The sequence below is a fragment of the Scyliorhinus torazame genome, chromosome 10 (assembly GCF_047496885.1).
Source record: "Scyliorhinus torazame isolate Kashiwa2021f chromosome 10, sScyTor2.1, whole genome shotgun sequence".
Classification (NCBI taxonomy): Eukaryota; Metazoa; Chordata; class Chondrichthyes; order Carcharhiniformes; family Scyliorhinidae; genus Scyliorhinus; species Scyliorhinus torazame.
Window position 1 is genome coordinate 209,480,098 of NC_092716.1, and position 24,064 is coordinate 209,504,161.

General features: G+C 47.5%; 1 protein-coding gene across 3 annotated transcripts in view; it reads left to right on the forward strand.

The window, feature by feature from the left end:
- Window positions 1-3,174: 3,174 nt before the first annotated feature.
- The window catches only part of LOC140384548 (uncharacterized), a 52,698-nt gene continuing 31,808 nt past the window's right edge, over window positions 3,175-24,064 (forward strand). The window contains exons 1-2 of one of the 3 annotated variants that reach the window (XM_072466347.1): window positions 3,445-3,623; window positions 17,883-17,941. The gene's annotated coding sequence lies outside the window, so the exon portion shown is untranslated. Of the gene's footprint in view, window positions 3,302-3,444; window positions 3,624-17,882; window positions 17,942-24,064 lie in introns of those variants that run through there. The other 2 variants (XM_072466348.1, XM_072466346.1) reach the window with 2 other exon arrangements.

The window sequence follows — 24,064 nt, forward strand, 5'->3', positions numbered from 1 at the left end:
GATAATTCATCTCAGTATCCCTAAACTAAGGTAGGGGTTCCTCCCTTAACCAATATGTAATGACTCACACTGATTATTTCTGTGCTTGGCCACAATGCCCTCTGTTGTTGGATAGATTGCCAACATTAATTCCAATGCTCACACAAGAGGTATGGCTGCCTAGGTGCTTAGGAAGTGCTCTTGGAATTGTACACTAGAAAGAACAAACATTTTGAAGGAAAAGAATGAAAATGGAAGGAAGAATGTGGCACATTTCTGAACACGCGCGCGAATTGGGCAGAGATCAGCAACGACCATTTAGTTTTAAAAGAATGAAATGGATACTCTCAAAAGTGCGTATGTACTTTTAAAATTCATTCACGGGAATTATGATTTGCTGCAGTGGATAAGACCATGGCGCCACGGTGGCACAGTGGTTAGCACTGCTGCCTCATAACGCCAAGGACCTGGGTTCAATTCCGGTCTTGGGTGACTCTCTGTGTGCAGTTTGCACGCTCTCCCCATGTCTGTGTGGGTTTCTTTTAGATGCTCTGGTTTCTTCCCACAGTCCAAAGATGTACAGGTTAGGTAAATTGGCCATGGTAAATGCACAGGGTTAGGGCGGAGGAGTGGACCTAGGTAGAGTGCTCTTTCAGAGGGTCAGTGCAGACTCGATGAACCAAATAACCTTCTTCTGTACTGTAGGGATTCTATGATTCTATAAGACCATCAGAATTAGGAACAGGACTAGATCATTCGGCCCCTCAAACCTACTCCATTCAATCGGATCATGGTTCTTTCAACTTTCCTCACATCCATTTTCCTGCCCTTCCCCATAACCCGTGATTCCCTTACTGATCAAGAAGCTATCAATCTCGGCCTTAAATATACAGAAGCACTCTGCCCTCACAGCACTCTGTGGCAAGGAGTTCCAAAGACTCACAACCGCCTGAGAGAAGAAAGCCCTCCTCATCTCAGTCTTAAATTGGCACCCCTTTATTCTGAGACTATGCCCTCTGGTCTGAGACTCTCCCTTGAGGGGAAACATTCTCTCAGCATTTACCCTGTCAAGCCCCTTAAGAATCCTACATGCTTCAATAAGATCACCTCTCATTCTTCTAAGTTCCAATGAGTAGGTTCCCAACCTGTTGACCTTTGCTCATAAGACAATCCCTCCGTACTGAGGATTATCCTAGTGAACCTTCTCTGAACCACCTCTAATCTTCCCTTAAATAAAGAGACCAAAACTACTCACCTCTTGTATATGTACACACTGCTGCCTCCGTACACTGCTGGTGAAGGGAATGCTTGTTTAAGGTGGTGAATATGGTTCTGATCAAATGTGCTGCTTTGTTTTGGATGTTCAATTTCCTGAGTGCTGCTGGAGCTGCACTCATCTAAGCAAGTGGAGAGTATTTTCTCATACTCCTGACTTTTGCCTTGTTGATGATGGACAGACTTTGGAGAGTCAGGAGATGAGTCGCTCACTGCAGAATTCCCAGCCTCTGACCTGCTCTTGTCCTCACAATATTGATTTGGCTGATCCAGTTAGGTTTCAGGTCAATGGTAACCCCCAAGATGTTGATAGTGGGGGATTGAGCAATGGTAATGCCATTGAATGTCAAGGGTTAGATTCGCTCTCGCTGGGGATTGTCATTCCCAGGCACTTGCGAGACATGAATATCACTTGTCAGCCGAAGCTTTAATCTGTCCTGGTTTTGCCGCATATGGACAACTTCAGTATCTGAGGGGTTGCAAATTTTACTGAACACAGTGTAATCATCAGCGAACATCCTCACCTCCGATCTTATGTAGGGCAGCTGATTGTTGGTGAAGCAGCCAAAACAGTTGAATTAATTTGGTGGCACGGTAATACAGTGGTTAGCACAGTTGCTTCACAGCTCCAGGGTCCCAGGTTCGATTCCTGGCTTGAGTCACTGTCTGTGCGCAGTCTTCATGTTCTCCCCGTGTTTGTGTGGGTTTCCTCCGGGTGCTCCGGTTTCCTCCCACAGTCCAAAGGTGCGCAGGTTAGGTGGATTGGTCATGCTAAATTTCCCTTAGTATCCAAAAGGTTAGGTGAGATTACTGGGTTATGGGGATAGGGTGGAGGTGTGGACTTGGGTAGGGTGCTCTTCCCGAGTGCTGGTTCATAGAATTATCATAGAATTTACAGTGCAGTAGGAGGCCATTCGGCCCATCGAGTCTGCACCGGCTCTTGGAAAGAGCACCCTACTCAAGGTTAGCACCTCCACCCTATCCCCATAACCCAGTAACCCCACCCAACACTAACGGCAATTTTGGACACTAAGGACAATTGATCATGGCCAATCCACCTAACCTGCACATCTTTGGACTGTGGGAGGAAACCGGAGCACCCGGAGGAAACCCACGTACACACAGGAAGAATGTGCAGACTCCACACAGACAGTGACCCAAGCCGGAATCGAACCTGGGACCCTGGAGCTGTAAAGCGATTGTGCTATCCACAACGCTACCATTCAAACTCGATGGGCCGAATGGCCTCCTTCTGCACTGTAAATTTTATGATTCTTTGAATTTGAAGTGCTTATGTCTTCCAGGAAAATGGGACAGCTATGCTGTGCACAGCAGGATTCCACAAATAAAAGTTAATGAAGCTACCTTTGGTGGTGTTGGTTGAATGAGGAATGTTGACCAGGATGCTGGGTAGCTGCCCACTCTTGAATGAGTATCATGGGATCAATAATACCCATCGGAACCGTCCAGATGGAGTTAGGGGTTAAATGAAGGAGAACATTCCAGAAATGCAGCATTGCCACCAGTATTGTAATGAAGCGCCAGTCTTGTATTCATCAAGAATTTTTAACCCGAGCGGTTTTACCAAGTTAAGCTGAATTTTCTGCAAATCCGGCTTTATTTAGAGGGTCTTCTTAACGAGAGGTACTCAAATATTCCCAATGATGTACCGACAATATCATTCGAATGGTTGGCAGGGCAGCTCTACTTTCAGGAAAAAAAGACACCCCTGTATTGAGTTTGACCACGAGCATTGGGTTGGCTGCATCTCTTTTCCCGAGGAAAAGCTCATTCCCAAGGAAGGAACGATATTTTTTTAAATGAATGGTTTAAGATAATTGGCCCGGAGCCAGGTTACCAAGGCTCCCCGGGTTTGGCGTAGCGCATCCTAGCAACAGATCATCTCTGCTGCCTTCTCCGCGCTGTCAATTACATTGTGAAAGAGATTGGCCGAATCGAGTCTCCATTCACCCTGGGGACTGAGTACACCAGGGGCGGGGAAAGGAGTCAGGTAGCAGCCTGTCCAGGGGCCAGGACCATGGCAAAGGTAAGGGGAGGTGGGGGTGGCTACCTGATGTTTTCCATGCTCACAAGTGCTTCGTTTTTTTGGGGGGAGGGGGGATGCTGTCTCTTTAGATGTCTCCATGGTGATGCGGGGACGCGCAGAGAGAAGGAAGGAGGCGGGGACGAGCTTGCTTCTTCCCCTTCACTGTAATGTGTGTTGTGCAAGGACTCAGTAAAGTGACGTCTGCGGATCAGACGGGGTCTGGCTGGACAAAGAAAAGCCTGGGCATTTGTGAACATGTCACCTCCCTTCGCCCCTGGATGTTGCCCCTGGTTTGGACAGTGTCCATCACACAATAGACAAGGTAGGAAACTCGGAGATGGGAAGCAGGAGGGAGGGAGGGAGGCAATCCTTATTTTAACCACACGACCGCATCGAGAGCTTCTTACAAAAGCCCCCCAAACTGCTGTGGCAAACTTTCCGCCTCAGTTTATTTCTCACCTTAAAGGCATTGCCCACCAAGCATTCCTGCTCATTTGGTCATCTTAAGACGGCTGTGTCTCTCCTCTTGTACTGATGCGCTGTAATGTTCCAGTCCCGTTCCTGTCTATTACAGTGAACATCAAGTGGCGATTTCCCGTTTCACTGCACAAGTCAACAATTAACAAGAGCGCTGGGATAAGATGGGGATCGGGGCTCTAACTGCAGGATGGCTTCTCCCGGGGCATTCGTCACCATTGATGTGATTTCAGCAACTATCTGCCACCGCTGGTTTTTAAAAATGGCTCATATAGTAACTCCTTTGTAGCTACAAATGCCCTGAACGCCACCCCGGGGTTGGGATTAAACCCCATTCCCCTCCGTGCTGCTGTCGTGTTTCTGTCCACGCTGGCCCTTTTCACTCTTTAATGCTATTTTCATTTTAATTCGGGCTTTGCTGTTGCGGAAGGATAGAAACACCGGCGAAGAGACAGAGAGACCTGTTGGTCCGATTGGCCTATGGCTCTGTAAATACTACAGGGTGTGAAATAATAAATAATCCCTCCAGCTGCCTGCCTCTCCGGTTCTGTGAATGGGGTCCTAAAATAAAGGGCAAGAGAGAGGCTACTGATTCAGCAGGGTTTTTATTTATTTATTGACATTCTCAGAGATGTGGTACTCAGGCTGAGGCAGGATTTAGTAACTTTGCAATAACCACAATTGCCATGTAGTGGTCACTTAGCTATTCTTCAATCCAGCTGTGGGAGACATTGCTGAATGTGCCCACTGTGCGCCCCATTCACGTTGGCGTTGGGGAAGCGCAGCTGATGGCACACACACTCTTGTCTCTCTGGGGCCGCACTGACCAACTTTCTTCTGTTCTTGGGGCTCCTCCTCCTGTGTGCATGTCGCCGGATTCAATCTCTCTGTGCCCGGCATGTATCTGATCGAGAAGAAGGCCCACGCGTGGAGACAAAACACGCAGTTGGTACGAGGCTGGCAGCCTCGAGAGGAGATCGCGCCCTGGCACCAAATAAAAAGCCCCCAAATCACATCGGGCTGGAAATATCACACCCCGGCCTTCTTGTTTCCAAAGCCACCTCCCTCTCCCAGCTCCTCACCTGAGCCGAGTGTTTCGGTGGAAATATTACGCAGTCGACATGTGAGAGACACGTGGAAATGCGGGTTAGAACCAGATCCAACCCACTGAAACCTGTGTTTATCTTTCTATGCATCGAAATGGGTCATATTTTTAGACGAAATAAAACGAACCTTACACCAGGTAGGCGACGTTAGACATAGATGTTTCATGCCAGATTAAGGTTTCGGGACAGATGTTTGTTTCTCCCTTAGGTAGAGGAAAGTATAGGATGGATTTGGTTTAACAGTTCAGAGAAGTGGAAAGTTTACCCTTGTTACCCTTTCAGTCTTTTCACACCGATAACGTATCTAAATAGCATCTTTCAGGAGCCTCAGGACATATCCAAAGCGTGTTACAATCCTATGAAGTATTTTGGAAGTGTCATCATTGGTGTAAAGAACACAGCAGCCAACAAGATGCCTCTAACAACAAGCAGATCATTATCAGATAACTGGATGATGCCAGTTCAGTGATACATGGCGCTCAGAGAACTCTGCCGCTCTTCAATGAATCATGTCATGGAATCCTTTATCTTCACCTGAGAGGACAGACAGACACCATCTTGTGAAATGCTGCACCTCCTAGAATGCAGCACTCTTTTAGATTCTGTGCTCAAGCAAATCCCAAAAAGAAAATACGCTGGAAATACTTCACAACTCAGGCAGTATCTGTGAAGAGAAAAACAGAATTCACGATCAGGATTTTACTAGTTCTCCCAGAAGTGGACTGGGAGGCAGGAGAGCTTGGAAAATCACAGGCACCTCAGGTCGGGTCATCTCTCCGACGCAGTATCATCATTGGGACATTTTGCTGGAGATGGGACTGCATGTGGAGAGGCTTCCAGTTCGAAAGAGACTGTCATCCAATTGTCATCATTGAAGGCCCTATTGGGCGATTTTATGGTGTTGTTGCTGATGCATGGGGGAGGCCGCCAGCTAAACGGAGGTGGCCTCCCTGAGGCAAGTGAGGGACAGGCTCAATTGTCCTCAACAACACACATAGCCGGCCCACTGGTGGCCATGCAGGAGGACACCTTCGGAGGTGACCCCGCTGCCACCACTTTTCACCACGACTCAATAAAATTCAGGCCCATACTTCAGGTCATTGACCTGTTAATTTTATTAACTCTGTTTTCCCTCTCCACAGATGCTGTCAAACCCACTGAGTATTTCCAATATTTTATGGACAAAATAACCCCCCCCCATCGCGGTGAGGGTAGAGATGGAAAATGGGCCGAGTCGTTGGAAAGTCCATTGACTTCAACGGGACCTGACAATCCTGTTGGCGGGAATGGCCATAAAATTCCACCCTTTTTACTTTAGATTTCTAATATCCACAGTATTTAGTAGTGGGATTGAACACACAACCTCCTGGCTTGAGGCAAGCATGATACCATTCGGCTCTGGCTGGTAACCTAACATTGAATATTACTCCAGCCAGATGAATGAAGATATCCACTTTCCCTTGCCTTCTTCACTGAGTGCTGTGGGCTATATCACCTGTGGAAAAAGTGTTCAAACCTACCAAAGACACTTAAGTGAAAGTTTAATCTGACAGTACAGTAAATCAGAGGAAGAACATTTTTGACTGCTATATTTCAGATTAGAAAAAATATTGCCTCTAGTGCAATTCAGGATGCAAAGGCAGAATATAGTGCAGAGCTGATATGTAAAATGTATAACATAATATCAAAGGATGGTCAATTATCTCAGAAACAGACAAGTAGTGCATTTTGTATCAGTCACGTGATTACTAATGCCCACTTGCTTGCATCAACTTTTGATGAGACAGTAACGCCAGATCCCATGGTATTATGTGAGCAAAAACCTTTATTTTTCGTGCCAACATTCTTCCCTCAATTAATATTACAAGAAAGCAGAAAAACCATTTGTGGGAATTTGCTATCCACAAAATGGCAGCCACATTTGCCCGTTAAGCACAATTATTGCATTTCAAAGTAATTGTTTCCGTATAGAGGCACTTCTGAGCTATATATAGACCTTGGAAGCCTATTTCTTTATATATTACAGAACTTTATGAAATGCATAAATCTGGTTATCTTTAACAATTTTATTTTAAACTTTTAAATTTGTTCTATTTTTTAAAAATTGCCATCTGCAACATTCATGCATTTCACTTCAACACATCTGGACACATTATCACTCGTATATACATTTGTACACTGCAGAGTTCATTTACAAAACATTTGCCTGCTGTACTGTCCACATCGGTCACAAATTTGCATGCTGTGTAGATTCCTGTTAGCACAGATATTGGTGCATAGGGTTCCATAAAACACACATTAGTATGCTGAATAAAGTTAATTTGATATGCACGTTAGATTGCTGAATGGCAATTTTTAGCATACACATTTGTATGCTGTATACTTAAAACAAATGTTACATATAGTGTAGAGTGCCATCAGCACACATATATTTCTACACTCTGTAGAATTTCTTTAGAGCGAACACAATTATGCCATGTAGTGTTTTTTTTTATCCTGCACCCAAAATACATACAAGGTGGGCATGGCATCTGCAGTGCCTGTGCTCCAGTCAGGAGACTTGTAGCATTTTCAGGGTCTGGCCTTTTGACAACCAATATGTTCCAAAATGGGCGCTCCTGCAGCTCACCAGTTTTGAAAGCGAAAGCATGGTGTGGCTTTGACATGGAGCAGACCAGCAGGCGAGGGTATGAGCCATTTTGGAAAGGCCCGTGAAAGCGAGCTGGCAACGGATCAAATTATTTTTGTGGGACAAATCTTACATTTTCTTGTAATGGATTACGGTGATTCTTTTTAAATCTAAAATAAATTTAAAGGATACATTAGAACTGGTTCTCGGATCAAGAGGCAGCCACATTGCTCTGAGTCTGGAGTCACATGAGAGGCCTCCTTCCCCAAAGGACATTCGTGAAACAGATGGGCTTTTACAACAATTGTTTCATAATCATCATTAGACTTTTAATTTCAGATTTTTATTGAATTCAAATTCCACTACGCCAAGGTGGGATTCAAACCCGGGTCCCACAGCATTCCCTCGATCTCTGGATTACTAGCCTAGTAACAATACCATGATGCCACTTCCACCTGCATATCACCATCCTGGGGGTTTCCATTGACCAGAAACTGAACTGGACTAGCTATATAAATACTGTGGCTAGTAGCCGAGGTCAAAGGCTAGGAATACTAGGAATACTGTGGCGAGTAACTCACCTCCTGACTCCCCAGAGCCTATCTACCATCTACAAGGCACAAGTCAGGAGTGTAATGGAATACTCTTCACTTGCCGGGATGAATGCAGCTCCAACAACACTCGAAGCCTGACACCATCCAGGACAAAGCAGTTCGCTTGTTTAACATTCCTTCAACAAACATTCAATCCCTCCATCTCCGACAAACAGTGGCAGTCATGTGTACAATCTACTAGATACACTGAAGGAACTCAACAAGGCTCCTGAGGCAGAACCTCCCAAACTCATGACCACTACCATCCAGAAGGACAAGAGCAGCGGATTCCTGGGAACACCACCTGGAAGCTCCCCTCCAAGTCACTCTCCACCCTGACCTGGAGGCAAATAGAGAGTCATTTCTTCACTGTCGCTGGGTCACAATCCCTCCCTAACAGCACCCTGGCTGAACCTTTTTTAAAAATATTCATTAATGGGACATGGGCATCGCAGGCTGTGCCAGCATTTATTGTCCATCTCTAATTGCCCTTGAGGGGCAGTTAAGAGTCAACCAGATTGCTGTGGGTCTGGAGTCACATATAGGCCAGACCAGGTAAGGACTGCAGTTTTCCTTCCCTAAAGCTCATTAGTGAACCAGATGGGTTTTTACGACAATCGACAATGGTGCCATGGTCATCATTAGACGTTTTTAATTCGAGATTTTTATTGAATTCAAATTTTACCATCTGTAGTGTTGGGATTTGAACCTGGGTCCCCAGAGCATTACCCAGGATCTCTGGATTACTAGTCCAATGACAATGCCACTACGCCACCACCTCCTCTAGATGACATGGACTGTAATATTTCAGGAAGCCAGCTCACGCCACCTTCTCAATGGTAATTGGAGATGGGCAATAAATGCTGGCATAGCCAGCGACACCCACAACCCGTAAATTAATTTACAAAAAGCATTCCCAGTGAAGAGCAACAATCACTTGTTAAGAAATTCCAGGCCTGTAACCCCTGAACTTCTGCCTATTCACTAAATGGATGGAAAACTAATGTTTACAGCCCCATGATTTTCAACTCGAGCTTCAGGTTTGTGATGCTGCTAGTTCAGGAGTACGTGCTGGCAATGACACAAGGGGAAAACTTCCTACCCTTCTTTTGCATAAGGTGATCTTTTACATCTCTTTAAGGTGGCAGATGAGCGCTTGCTTGAAGACCTCATCTGTGAGGTGGACCTCTATAGGACACTGAAATGTCAGCTTAGGTTGCATGCTCAAATCCCACACTAGAACTTGAAGTCACTTGCAACTGAGCCAAGGCTGACGCTTGATATAAATCTCAGAGCTGAGGTGGAATTTTGTGCCCTCCAGCGTGGCGGGTTTGGTGGTTGGTGGATATTTAATCAGTTGCAAGTGTACTGGCTGGGGACCCTGCCAGTTTCCCTCCTCCGCCCCGAATAAGACCAATTGAGGCTGTTAAGTGGGCAATTAATGCCTACTTAAGGGCCTCATCCTGCTGCTGCTGGTATTAACCAGAAATCACATCCTGGTGTGGTTGCCTGCAGGTCGCTATGGTGGGTAGTGGGGTGTACCTTGTTCAAAATCACTCAGTACTTGATTGAGGGACATGGCATCGGGAAGGAGGTGAGGGGGAAGGACTACTGAAAGACACCCCCTGCCCTTGGTGCTGAACCCCCAGCCACCATCATGATCCCCTTCTCACAACCCTCTTTCCACCATCACTCACCTGTGCCCGGGTCCTTCCTCGATCCAATAAGTGAGTTAGTACTGGAAGCATCCACCATCTCCTAGTGGCGCTATGGAGTAGAGAAGGACTGCTGACCTCTGATTGGCTTGCAACTCTTGGGGGTGGGCCTTCCATTCTGGGGTCCTTGACCTGACGGAAAGGCCCACCTGTTAAGTGCCTGAGTTGTGTAAGTTATGGCAGGCCTTTCCGAAACGAGACGATGCAGGGGTCTTGCCTGCTCCCCAGCCGGCAGCCAAGACCCCCTTTGTCCCATGTCTGCTGTTGCAGTAGTTTATTTGAATATGTTTGAGTAGTTTATTTGGATATTTAGAATCCCAGAGTGCTATTTGTAGAGAAGCAGGAAGCTCTGTTGGGGGCCTGGTCGACAATATTAGCCAAAAGACTGGTGATATTTTTATTCATTCACGGGATGGAAACATCACAGGCAAGGCCACAGCATTTATTTCTCATTGCCCTTAAGAAAATGGTGGTGAGCCACCTTCTTGAACCACTGTAGTCGATGCGATATAGTTATAGCCATAGTGCTGTTAAGAAAGGAGCTGTGGAATTTTGACCCAGTGAAGGAACAGTGATATATATATATAGTCCTAGTTCAGGATGGTGTGTGACTTTCAGGAAAACGTGCAGGTGGTGGTGTCCCCATGCACCTGCTGTACCGTTCATCTGTTTGTTGGGTGCTGTTGAAAGAGCGTTGGCATCTTGCTGCAGTCATCAACTGCAACAAAATTGCATGGTGGTGGAGAGAGTGAGTGTTTAAGTGGTGGATGGGATGTCAATCAAGCTTTGTCCTGGATGAGCGCCATGTGTATTGCAGCAACTGTACTCATCCAGGCAATTTGAGAATATTCCATCATACTCTTGAATTGTGTCTTGAAGATGGAGAAAAGGAACGGATTTATTCCGGGCCTCCCTCCTGCTTTATCACAGTATTTATGCCGTTTATCCAGTTAAGTTTCTGGTCAATGGTGACACCCAGGATGATGTTGCTATCCAGTGATGGTAATGACATTGAATGTCAAGGGAAATGGCATGAATCTCTCCCCTTGAAGATGGCTATTGCCTGGCATTTGTATTGCAGAAGGTGCTCCTCACTATTTATTAACCCAGATTTTGGTTCAGATTTTGCTGCAAAGACTGCTTCCTTATCTAAGGAGATGCTAGTGGAACTGAATACTGCGCAGTCATTAGAGAACATCCCCAGCTCTGCCCTGATGATGGAAGGTAAGCCCTTGATGAAGCAGTTGTAGATAGCAGCCTAGCACACTGTCCTGAGGAACTCCTCCAGTGATGCCTTGGACCTGAGATGATTGGCTTTCAACAACTATCTTTCTTTGTATTTGGTATTACTCTAACCAGTGGAGGGTTTTCCCTCTGATTCCCATTGACTCCAGTTTTGCTTGGGCTCCTTGATGTCATACTAAGGCTCACTTCACCTTTGGAATTTGACACTTTTGCTCATGTTTAGGTCAAGGGTGTAATGAAGTCTGGAGCCATGTTCATAGGTTCATAAGATATAGAAGCAGAATTAGGCCATTCGGCCCATCAAGTCTGCTCCGCCATTCTATCATGGCTGATATGTTCCTCATCTGTTACCTACAATGCTACAGACCAAGAACTGGATTGCATCTCCTCCCTAGAACACATGACCGAGGAACAGAAGTAGGCAATTTAGCCTCCCGTGCCTAAACACCTTCAATTTGATCATGGCTGATCCCATCGTGGCCTCAACTCCACTGTCCTGCCCGTTCTCCATAACCCTTCAACCCATTACCAATTAAAAATATGTCTAACTCCTCCTAACAGTAACTCACTGTCACTGCAACCCCGACCTCTGATGTTGCGAATTCCACAGATTCACAACCCTTTGGAAGAAATAGTTTCTCCTGAAATCTGCTTTAAGTTTGCGACCTCTTATACTATGATTATGATCTCTCATTTTAGAATGCCCCACAACAGGAAGCATCTGCTCCACGTCTACTTTATCTATACCTTTTAGCATTTTGTATAGCTCGATTTGATCTCCCCTCATTCTTCTAAACTCCAGAGAGTATAGGCCTAAACTGTTCAACCTCTCCTCATACGACAAACCCCTCATCTCTGGAATCAATCGAGTGAACCTCCTCTGAATTGCCTCCAATGCCACTACATCTTTCCTCAAATAAGGGGACCAAAACTGTGCATACTACTCCAGGTGCGGTATCATTAATGCCTTATATAGTTGCAACAACACTTCCTTACCTTCATACTCAATTCCTTTTGCTATAAATGCCAACATTCCATTTGCTTTCCTTATTACCTGCTGTACCTGCACGCTAGTTTTCTGTGACTCATGCACAAGAACACCCAGATCCCTCTGCATCGTAGCACCCCAAAGTCTCTCCATTTAGATAATAATGCCTTTCATTTTTTCGACCAAAATGCATGACCTCACACTTATCCACGTTAAACTCCATCTGCCACATTTTGTCTCACTCTCCTAGCCTATGTATATCCATTTGTAAGGTTCTTATTTCCTCATTGCAACTTACTGTCCCACCTAGTTTTGTGTCATCTGCAAATTTGGCTGTAGAACCTTCTATCCCTGTATCCAAGTCGTTATATAGATTGTAAATAGCTGGGGCCCAAGGACTGAACCCTTTGGCACCGCACTAGTTACATCTTGCCATCGAGAAAGAGACCAATTTGTCCAGACTCTCTGTCTCCTGTCCATCAGCCAGTCTTCTATCCAAGCTAATAAATTACCCCTAACCCCATGTGATCTCCCCTTGTGAATGAACCTACTGTGTGGCACCTTATCAAACGCCTTCCAGAAGTCCAGATATACTACATCTATTATCCACTTTGCGTGTTACATTTTCGAAGAACTCCAGCAAATTAGTCAAACATAATTTGCCCTTCATAAAACCATGCTGACTCTGAAGGATAGAGCTTTGGCTTTCCAAGTGTCCTGATATTACATCCTTGATAACGGATTCTAACAATTTTCCAACAGCAGATGTTAAACTAACTGGTCTGTAATTTCCCACATTCTGCCTCCCTCCCTTTCTGAATAAGGACTTTAAGTTAACATTTTTCCAATCCTTTCCCGTGTCCAGAGAATTTTGGAATATTATAACCAATGGATCCATTATCTCTGCTGCCACTTCCTTTAACACCCTAAGATGTAGGCCATCAGGCCCTGGGGACCTGTCTGCCCTCAACCCCAAGAGTTTGTTGAATACCATTTCCCTATTGATGCTGATTGTTCCAAGTTTCACCCTTTCTATTACCTCTGAATTGTCCGTTCCTATAGACAATTCAGAGGTAATAGAAAGAGGTAATAGGCAAGTGGTCCTGGTGAATGCCAAACTGAGCATTGGTGAACAGTTAAGTAAATGACTTTTGATTCCCATGTCAATAACATCTTCCAACACTTTCCTGATTACTGAGAATAGTCTAATGGAACAGTAATTGTCTGATTGAATTTGCCCTGCCTTTTGTGGAAAGGACATACCCGGATAATTTTCCATGTTATGAGGAAGATGCCAGTTTTCTCGTTGTACTGGAATAGCTTGGATGGGTTGGGGGCTGTGGTATGGCTAGTTCTGAAGCACAAGTCATCAACACTAGAGGCAGAACTTTGTCAGTCTCCATCGCCTTTACTGTGCTCAATGCCATGGAGTGATTAGTGATTTAAATTGCCGGAGGACTGGTTTCTGTGATGCTAAGAGGAAGTCGGGATGGGTCATCCAATCTGTACTTGTGTCTGAAGATGACTACAAATACCTCAGTCTTGTCGTTTGCAGTCATGTGCTGGGTTCCGCCATCATTGAGGATGGGGCTGCTCGAGGAGCCTCCTTCTTGCCCCATTGCGGCTTTTAGTATCTTATTGTGCAGAAAATACAAAGTCACTGTGCTTCAAAACAGTTCATTATATATATATTTTTTAAATCATTTATGGGATGTGGGTGCCGCTTTCTGGGCCAGCATTTATTTCCCTTCCCCAATTGCCCTTGAGAAGGTGGTGGTGAGCTGCCTCCTTGAGCCGTTGCAGTCCATGTAGTGTAGATACATCCAGAGCATTTTTAGGGAGGGAGTTCTAGGATTTAGACCCAGTGACAGTGAAGGTATAATTCCAAGTGACTTGAAGGGGAACTTCCAGGTTGTGGTGTTCCCAAGTGTCTTCTGTATTTGTCTTTTGAGCAGTCGTAAATTTGGAATGAGCTGCCTAAGGAGCTTTGCTGAGCTCCTGCAGTGCATCATGTAGATCAGTATTTTTAGGACTTTTTTCCCGAGACCCTCTTTTACCACCCAACCGACCTTTGGGATCCACGCCGGCCGACCTTTGGGACCCACTCCGGCCAACCTTCGTGACCCATGACAGCCAACCTTCGCAACATCTTTTTTGCTTATCTTTAGTGTGACAGATGAGCCCTCTTAGTCCTCCTGATCTCAGTCCAATCAGGTTCACAGAAGGAGAGGGCAATGCGCATATCAGGTGCAGAGTTCAGCCGGTTCCTCTATGCTAGTTTCATCTTTGTGAGGATGGAAAATCCAACCGCGCACATGTAGGTCATTGTGATAGGCAATAATAACAAAATGCTTGTTTTACTCAGCACTGGATACTCCGCGGAGAGGCTACTGCAGAATGCTGACAACCTCATGGACTGGTGGCATGTTTTTAATATGCTGTCACAGGTGAGGTGCAGAAGTTCAGTCTCTTCATTTGGAGTCAGCTGTAAGTTAATGATTGACTGTGAGGTCCCAAACTCAGAAGGATTTTTCACCCATCTCTTCTCTTTCAAAATCTGAAACTTCTCCTATTAGCGACAAATCTGTTAATCAGCGCAGCCAGATGCAACTGAATAAGGCTTGCCAGTCTATTGACAGTTCTCTTACTAACATTGTTTTCTTTGACATGGTCATAGCAGTGTGGGGAACATGGAATTAGTTTCTCTTTTGCACTCGCACTTGCCAAACTTTCAATGACTTTTGGAAAGCATGTATTTCTTCACAGTGCCGAAAGCAATCAGCATCCTTCCCTTACATTTTGAAGTTCAGTTCATTTAGAATTGAAAAGGTGTCTGCAATGTAAGACATAGTTAGCATCCAAGTTTCATCACCAAATGAATTAGCCAGGGGGGACGATTTCTCGGGAGGAAAGCGTGGATTTGGTACCTAGTTTGTAAACTCTGACAAGCACCCAACCCCTGGACAGCCAATGTACCTCTGTGTGGAACAATAAATGTGTGCGCTCTTCCCCCATATCAGAACACAGAGCCTCAAAAGCCTGGTATAGAATGTGCTGCATTTAATGAAATTCACACCTTTCATGATTCCTTTCAACACATGTTCAAGATCGGATGGAATTCCTTTTAATGCCTCACGGTGAATAAAACAATGATTCCAAACAATGTCCTGACCAGCTGCTTCCTTAATCTTCATTATAACTCCAGTCATGTTGGCTGTCCCATTGCTTATGATTCCTCTGCAATGAACGCAGTCAAGCCCGCCCTTTCCAACCACGTAAATATTCAATACTGAATAAATATCTGTGCCAGTCGCGTTGGTTGGTAATGTCAGGCAGCATAGCAAATCTTCAACAAATTCATTGTGTGAAACATACCTAATGTAAATTAGCAAGGTTGCACAATCTGAAACGTCTGTATTTTCAGTGTTTGATGTGTTTTTAACGTGCTGTCACAGGTGAGGTGCAGAAGTTCAGTCTCTTCATTTGGAGTCAGCTGTAAGTTAATAATTGACTCTGACTCTCAAATTCAAAATAATTTTTCACCCATCTCTTCTCTTACAAAATCTGAAACTTCTCCTCTGGAAAGTAGCGACAAAAACTGTCATCCAGTTGTATTGAGAACTCCTGTGCTGACTTTAAACCAGAAATAAGCTGGGCTTCAAAATTCTCAGCAATATCACAAATTTGGCGAGCCACTGTATTGTCACCAAGCGGGATGTGTTTCAGTTTTTCAGCTGACCTCTCATCTGGGACCATGTGAGCCATCTCTAAAGCTGCAGGGAGAAGTAATCTCTCTGCTACAGTGTGGGGCATTTTCTCTTTAAGTACACGGTAAGCTACCATGTAACAAGCTAATTACGATTTGTCATTCAGTGTTACATTTCTGCTGAGGACTTAAGCTGACGATTTAAGTTCTCGCTACATCCTTTGAAAAAAATCAAGATGTTTGTCCTCGAACTTGCCATGCTTAATCTTCAAATGTCTTTTAAGTTTTGAGGGTTTTAAACTTTCGTTGGCCAATACTTCCCTGCATATAACATGCATGGGCTTTGCATCCTGATTTGCAAAAATCATCTTTATACTGGTTTGTCCCTGATTTCAGTTTCTTCTTAGTAGGCTGCTCACCAGAAGCCCTGGAGCTTTGTATACAACCCACACTGGCATAGCTTTATTCTGCTGTGGTCTCCCCAGAGCAGCTCTCTGCAGCAAATGCAGCTGAGATCCTGGCCTGTTTGTGTCTCTGGCCCTCTCGTATAACAAAATGACCCATCTTCAGTTCTTCACAGCTTGCTCATAGCTAGAAAATGGAAGGATCTCTCCTCCATGTTTTTGAGCCAAAAGCACAGATGTACAGGGCACATAACTTTAGTGTACATGCCGGGCATGTGACCTGCTCTCTGCCGCCACTTCTGGTGGGAAGACTGAATCATTTGCAATCGTGGCCAACATTCGCAACTTAAAAGCTGGGCGCGGCCATTGGGCGCTTCTCCCGTGATCAGGAATGCCATGACTGATCACTCCATGTCCCTCCCGACACCTGCCCGCAACCCACCCGGGGGTCGCGACCTGCAGTTTGAAAAACCCTATTGTAGATGGTATACACTGCTGCTTCTGTGCATTGGTGGAGGGAGTTTATGTTTGTGGATGGGGTGCCAATTATTCGGATTACTTTGTTCTAGATAGTGTCGAGCTTCTTGAGTGTTGTTGGAATTGCAGTCATCCAGGCAAGTGGCGAGTATTCCATCACACTCCTGACTTGTGCCTAGTAGATGGTGGATGGGCTTTGGGGAATCAGGAGGTTAGTTACTTGCCGCAGGATATGTAGCCTCTGATCTGTTCTTGTAGCCACAGTGTTTATATGGCTAGTCCAGTTTTGTTTCGGTGAGCCACTCTTGGGATGTGTCTATAAGAATGATATGGTCAGAGAGAGATGGAAAGAAAGAAAGAAAGTATTGGCATTTATATACATTCCTCTTATGTTCGCAGGATACCCCAAAGTCCATCGAAAAATTGCATTTTCTGATAATGATTTAATCACCTAATTTACTGGTGCTAGTTGACGATTAAATATTGGCCTGGGAGCGCTCCACTGCTTTTCTTCAAATAGTGTTGTTTATGCTGGTTTGCAACAGTAGATGGGGCCTCAGTTTAACTTCACAGATTATCTGAAATTGACACCCCCAATAGCGTAACACTTCCTCAGTATTACACTGCGTTGTCAGCCTCAAATCCGTCCTCATGTCTCTGAAGTGGAACTTGAACTCACACCTTTTGACTTAAACAGAGCATGCCACCACTCAACCAGTGCTGGCAGTTTGTGCACATCATTTTGAAAAATGAGAAGATGAGAAGATGCTAATAAGAAGCTGGTTGAGAAATCCTGGGCCTGCAGCCCTGAGTCTTAGCTTTACAGCAGTGGCAAACCGGTTTCGTTTAGGGGATTGACTTCATTGCAGGTCCCAACTAAGGTAATATTCTAATATAAAAGTAGAAAGTGGGCGGCATGGTGATGCAGCGGTTAGCACTGCTGCCTCACGGCGCTGAGACGTTCAATCCTGGCCCCAAGTTACTGTCCGTGTGGAGTTTGCACATTCTCCCCATGTCTGCGTGTGACTCACTCCAACAACCCAAAAAGATGTGCAGGGTAGGTGAACTGGCCACGCTAAATTGCCCCTTAATTGAAAAAAAAAAGAATTGGGTACTCCAAACATCTTTTTGAAAAAAGCAGCAAGTGCTGGAAATATGCAGCAGGCCTGGCATCATATGCAGGGGGAAAAACAAGAGTAAACATTTTGAGTCAAAAGCAACACTTTCTATTTTTATTTCAGATCACTGTCGTGTTATTCATCCTGGGGTAACACGGACTGCAACAGGATGCAGATGAACGGTAAAGCATACAACAAACATAGGCGTTGGTTCAATATGATTTATTGAACTTCTGTAACAATGCACACAGCTGGCTGTGGGTTGACACTCTACTACTCTAAGTGTACTAACTCTAACTTACTAGACCAGGCTAGCACTGATCCACGTGTAGAAGGTGCTGACTGACACCCTGACTGTCACTACAGTTGTCACCAGTGGTAAGAAGTGGAGTGCTGATGCCTCATGTGTTTTATAGTTGGAAGTCCCCCTCTGGTGTTCGGTCTGGTGATTGGTTGTGTTCTGTCCTGTGTGTTGATTGGCTAACCTGGGTGTCTGTCACTGCCTGTTTTTACCTCATGATGTGCATGGCTGCATATTATGACATTCGCCCCTTTAAAAAAAAAAATTGTTGGTTGCTTAGAGCATATACAACATATTTACAGCTATAACTATTGTTGTACCATCAATTCACAGCAAGACGATGAGAACGAGTGAACAGAGGCTTTATTAACCGAGAACTTGCCGGCCTGTGAGTTCAGTAACAATGAGTGCCGCCAACAGGTGGTCAGGTCTATATCCAGCCCTGTGGGGGGGACGGAGCCAGAGGTGGAGCCCACTGGGGCTCCTGGACAATACATGGTGGTAGATAGTATTACTATTTCCTGGTCATAGGCCACAGTACTATACAGACAGGGTAGATCGTATTACCATTTCCTGGCCATATGCCACAGTACTAAACAGACAGTTTATACTATGGTGAATACATTCACCACATTCACCCCCTGTTAAAAAATGAAGTCCGGCGGGGGTGAAGTGGGGTCATCATATATTCAGTCTGTCTGGAGGCCGGATTGTTCTCTTGGACCTCCTCAGCTCTGGCGGTGCGGCAGCTGCGGGCATTGCAGTTGATGACTCCGAGAGTGTGCTGTCTGGAGCTTCAGTCTGGCGTGTCGGCGTTGGTTATGGGGAGGGGGTAGGCAGGGGGGTGGTGGATGACAAAAGTGTAGGCGCGGGACAGTACAGGAGCCCCAGGGGGGGCGCAAGGATCGTGGAGGGTGGCGGTAAGGTGGCGGGGGGGGGGGGGGGGCGCGTTGGCCGGGGAACCAGTGGGCACCAGTTCCCGTAGGGAGACTGTATTTTGCCGTCCATCTTGGTGCGCGGCGTAGGCGTATCGGGGGTTGGCATGCAGCAGCTGGACCCTCTTGACCAGGGAGTCAGTCTTATGGCTCCTCGTATGCTTCCGGAGAAGGACGGGCCCCGGAGTTGTCAGCCAGGATGGAAGCGAGACCCCGGAGATGGACTTCCTAGGGGAGCCAAACACACGGTCATGAGGGGTCTTATTTGTGGCTGTGCAGAGGAGCGGCCTAATGGAGTGGAGCACGTCGGGGAGGATCTCCTGCCTGCGGGGAATCGGGAGACTTCTAGACCTGAGGGCAAGAAGAACGGCCTTCCATACGGTCGCATTCTCTCTCTCCACCTGCCCGTTTCCCTGTGGGTTGTAGCTCGTAGTCCTGCTCGAGGTGATGTCCTTACTGAGCAGGTACTGACACAGCTCATCGCTCATAAACAATGTGTCCCGGTCACTGTGGATGTATGCGGGGAAACCGAACAGGGTGAAGATGCTGTGCAGTGCCTTTATATCAGTGGCCGAGGTCATGTCGGGACAAGGGACAGCAAAGGGGAAGCGAGAGTACTCGTCAATGATGGTCAGGAAGTATATATTGCGGTTGGTGGACGGGTGGGGCCCTTTGACGTCAATACTGAGGCGCTCAAAGGGCCGGGAGGCCTTTACCAGATGAGCCTTGTCTGGCCAATAGAAGTGCGGTTTACACTCTGCGCAGACGTGGCAGTCCCTGGTCATGGCCTTGACCTCCTCAGTGGAGTAGGGCAGGTTGTGGACCTTAATAAAGTGGGTAAACCGGGTGACTCATGGGTGACAGAGGTCATCGTGGTTAGCCCGAAGTCGGTCATCTTGCGTGCTGACGCATGTGCCGCGGGACAGGGCATCTGAGGGCTCGTTGAGCTCCCCAGGACGATACTTGATATCGTAATTGGAGGTGGAGAGTTCGATCCTCCACCTCAAGATTTTGTCATTTTAAATTTTGCCCCGTTGTGCGTTGTCAAACATAAAGGCTACCGACCATTGGTCGGTGACGAGGGTGAACCTTCTACCGGCTAGGTAGTGCCTCCAATGCCGCATCGCTTCCACGATGGCTTGCGCTTCCTTCTCGACAGAGGAGTGTCGGATCTCGGAGGCATTAAGGGTTCGGGAAAAGAAGGCTACTGGCCTGCCCGCCTGGTTGAGGGTTGCGGCCAGGGCAACGTCTGACGCATCGCTCTCTACCTGGAAGGGGACGGACTCGTCCATCGCATGAATTGCGGTCTTAGTGATATCGGCCTTGACGCGGCTGAAGGCCGAGCGAGCCTCAGCTGCCAGGGGGAATATCGTGGATTTAATAAGTGGGCAGGCTTTGTCCGCATAGTTGGGGACCCACTGGGCGTAGGAGGAGAATAGCCCCAGGAATTGTTTGAGGGCCTTGAGGCCGTGGGGAAGGGGAAGTTCCGTGAGGGAGCGCATGCGGTTGGGGTCGGGCCCTAGGACTCCGTTTTCCACGACACAGCCGAGGATGGCTAGCCGGATTATGCGGAAAACACACTTCTCCTTGTTATATGTGAGGTTGAGGGATTGGGCGGTTTGGAGGGACCTCTGAAGGTTGGCGTTGTGGTCCTGCTGATCATAGCCGCAGATGGTGACATTGTCCGAGTACGAGTATGTAGCCCGCAGCCCGTACTGGTCCACCATTCGGTCCATAATTCTCTGGAAGACCAAGACCCCATTAGTGACGCCGAAAGGGACTCTGAGGAAGTGGAAGAGTCGGTCGGCTGCTTCAAAAGCCGTGTAGTGGCGATCTTCCGGGCGGATCAGGAGCTGGTGGTAGGCTGATTTCAGATCTACCGTGGAGAAAACCCGATTTGGTTGACCATCTCCGCAATGCGGGGGAGTGGGTACGCATCCAGTTGCATGGTTTATGGTTTGTGGTTTATGGTTTGGCTGTAGTCCACAACCATCCAATTCTTTTCCCCGGTCCTGACAACTACCACTTGTGCCCTCCAGGGGCTGTTGCTGGCCTCGATGACCCCCTCCCTCAAGAGTCGCTGGACCTCAGACTTGATAAAAGTCATGTCTTGTACACTGGACCGTCTGCTCCTGGTGGCGACGGGTTTACAGTCGGGGGTGAGGTTCGCGAAGAGCAGGGGGGGGGCCTTAAGGGTCGCGAAGCTACATACCGTGAGGGGGGTAAGGGTCCGCCGAACTTTAGGGTCAGACTTCGGTGACTTCATTGGAAGTCTAGTCCAAGCAGTAGGGGGGCGCAGGGGTGAGGGAGGACATACAGTTTAAATTGGGTGTACTCTGAGCACTGTATCGCGAGGTTCGCGACACAGTACCCCTGGATCTGCACCGAATGGGATCCGGAGGCAAGGGAGATTGTCTGGGACGCAGGGTAGATGTGGAGGGAGCAGCGCCTTACCGTGTCGGGGTGGACGAAGCTCTCCGTGCTCCCGGAGTCGAAAAGACAGGGGGACTCGTGCCCGTTGACCCGGATGACCATCATTGAATTTTTCAGGTGCTTTGGCTGCAACTGGTCGAGGGTGACGGCGCCGAGCTGCGGGTAGTCTGCGTGGTCGGAGGTATCGGAATCACAAGATGGCAGCCCCTACGAGTCGCACGTGTCGGACTGAGTTGAATATGGCGACCAAGATGGCCGCCCCCATCGGTCGCACTTGTCGGTTGGTTTGAAGATGGCGGCCAAGATGGCCGCCCCATGAGTCGCACGTGTCGGGCTGGGTCAAAGATGGCGGCCCCGACGAGCTGCACGAGGTGGAAGACGCGTCTGAAGGGGGCGTTCCCGGCCGACACGCAGCCACATTGTGGGGTCTGTGGGCCTGTGAGTCCGTGGATCGGGCCTGGTACGCTTTAGACTTCGGGGCTTTATGTCGGGCCAGGCAGACTCTGGCAAAATGTCCCCTTTTGCCGCAGTCGCTGCATGTTGCGGTGCGGGCTGGGCAATGCTGCCAGGGGTGTTGGCCCTGACTGCAGAAGTAGCATGGCGGACCCCCGGTCTTGACGGGCAGCCGCGCGGCACATGACTGTGACATAATCGGACCTGGTGAGGGCCGCGTCGGCGGTGCCCACGAGGGGTTCGCTGGGTCTGCGGTGAACGCGCTGAGGGTCTGGTAGGCCACCTCCAATGAGGTGGCTAGTTTTGCCGTGTCCTGCAGGTCTGAGGCCCCGTTTTCCAGCAGTCGCTGCCTGACGTAGTTAGACCGGACCCCAGCCACATAGGTATCCCGGATCTGCAGTTTCATGTGCTCCTCGGCCTTCACATCATGGTAGTTGCAGTATCTGGCGAGTAGGGTCAGGTTCTCCAGGTACGCATCCAGCGATTTCCCGGCGCGTTGACGGCGAGTAGTGAGAAGGTGCCGCGCGAACACCTTGTTTACGGGCTTCACGAAACGCTCCTTCAGCGTCGCGATAGCCGCATCGTATGTGTCGGCTTTCTCAATCATCACGGAGATTCGATGGCTCACCCGGGCGTGGAGGAGGCATAGCTTGAGGGTGTTGGAGGGAGGCGTCTCAGAGGAGTCGAGGTAGGCCTCGAAACAGCGGAGCCAGTGGGAGAAGATCTCCTTAGCTTCTGTTGCTTGTGCGTCGAGGTCAAGTTTATCAGGCTTTAGAGCGGCTTCCATAGTGATGTCTTCGGTTAATAAATTGTTGTACCATCAATTCACAGCAAGACGATGAGAACGAGTGAACAGAGGCTTTATTAACCGATAACTTGCCTGCCTGTGAGTTCAGTAACAACGAGTACCGCCCACAGGTGGCCAGGTCTATATACAGCCCCGGGGCGGGGGGTGGGGGGGGGGGCAGAGCCAGAGGGGGAGCCCACCGGGGCTCCTGTACAATACATGGTGGTAGATCGTATTAATATTTCCTGGTCATAGGCCATGGTACTATACAGACAGGGTAGATAGTATTACCATTTCCTGGCCCGAGGCCACAGTACTAAACAGACAGTTTATACTATGGTGAATACATTCACCACAACTATTTGCAGCAAATGGCAAGTGAATGTATATGTACATGTAAGGTGTCTAGCGTGCAGATACAGAACAATATGTACAAAAGAAATACTTAAAGAAAAACAACAGCTGGAGCTGACCAGCCTCCACCAGGCAACTTGATGCGAACAGCATCTTTCGGAGAGAGCACAGGCAAATCAGGAGCATGAGCATTGTATGTCAGCTTTTGCCGGTTTCTGAGTTGCTACACCTTTTGCCAGGTCAGGTAAATGAATGGTCGGAACAGTCGTCCGCAGGTCACGATTCATAATTAACTAGTTAAGGGAATTTGGTGCTCACCTGAAGGAGGTGCAGAGAAGCAGACCTGTGAGGGAGTCTCTGGAGCAATTGCATCACAGCCAGCAGGTAAGTGATTGGCTTGTAACTGGTAAGTGATTTCTCTCTCTTTGACTTTCTCTTAGCTGTGTAGTGTAGTTCAAATTTAACTTCAGGTTTAAGTCATGGCAGGAGAGCTCAGACCCGTGTCATGCTCCTCTTGTGAGATGTGGCAAGTCAGGGACCCTTCTGGTGTCCCTGACTCCTTCATCTACAAGAAGTGTGTCCAACTGCAGCTCCTGTTAGACCCTTTGACGGCTCTGGAGCTGCGGATGGACTCACTTTGGAGCATCCGCGATGCTGAGGAAGTTGTGGATAGCACATTCAGTGAGTTGGTCACACCGCAGATTAAAATTACTGAGGCAGATAGGGAAAGGGTGACCAACAGACAGAGGAAGAGTAGGAAGGCAGTGCAGGGATCCCCTGCGGTCATCTCCCTCCAAAACAGATTTACCGTTTTGGAAACTGTTGGGGGAGATGGCTCACCAGGGGAAGGTGGCAGCAGCCAGGTTCATGGCACCGTGGCTGGCTCTGCTGCACAGAAGGGCGGGAAAAAGAGTGGCAGAGCTATAGTGATCGGGGATTCAATTGTAAGGGGAATAGACAGGCGTTTCTGCGGACGCAAACGAGAATCCAGGTTGGTATGTTGCCTCCCTGGTGCAAGGGTCAAGGATGTCTCGGAGCGGCT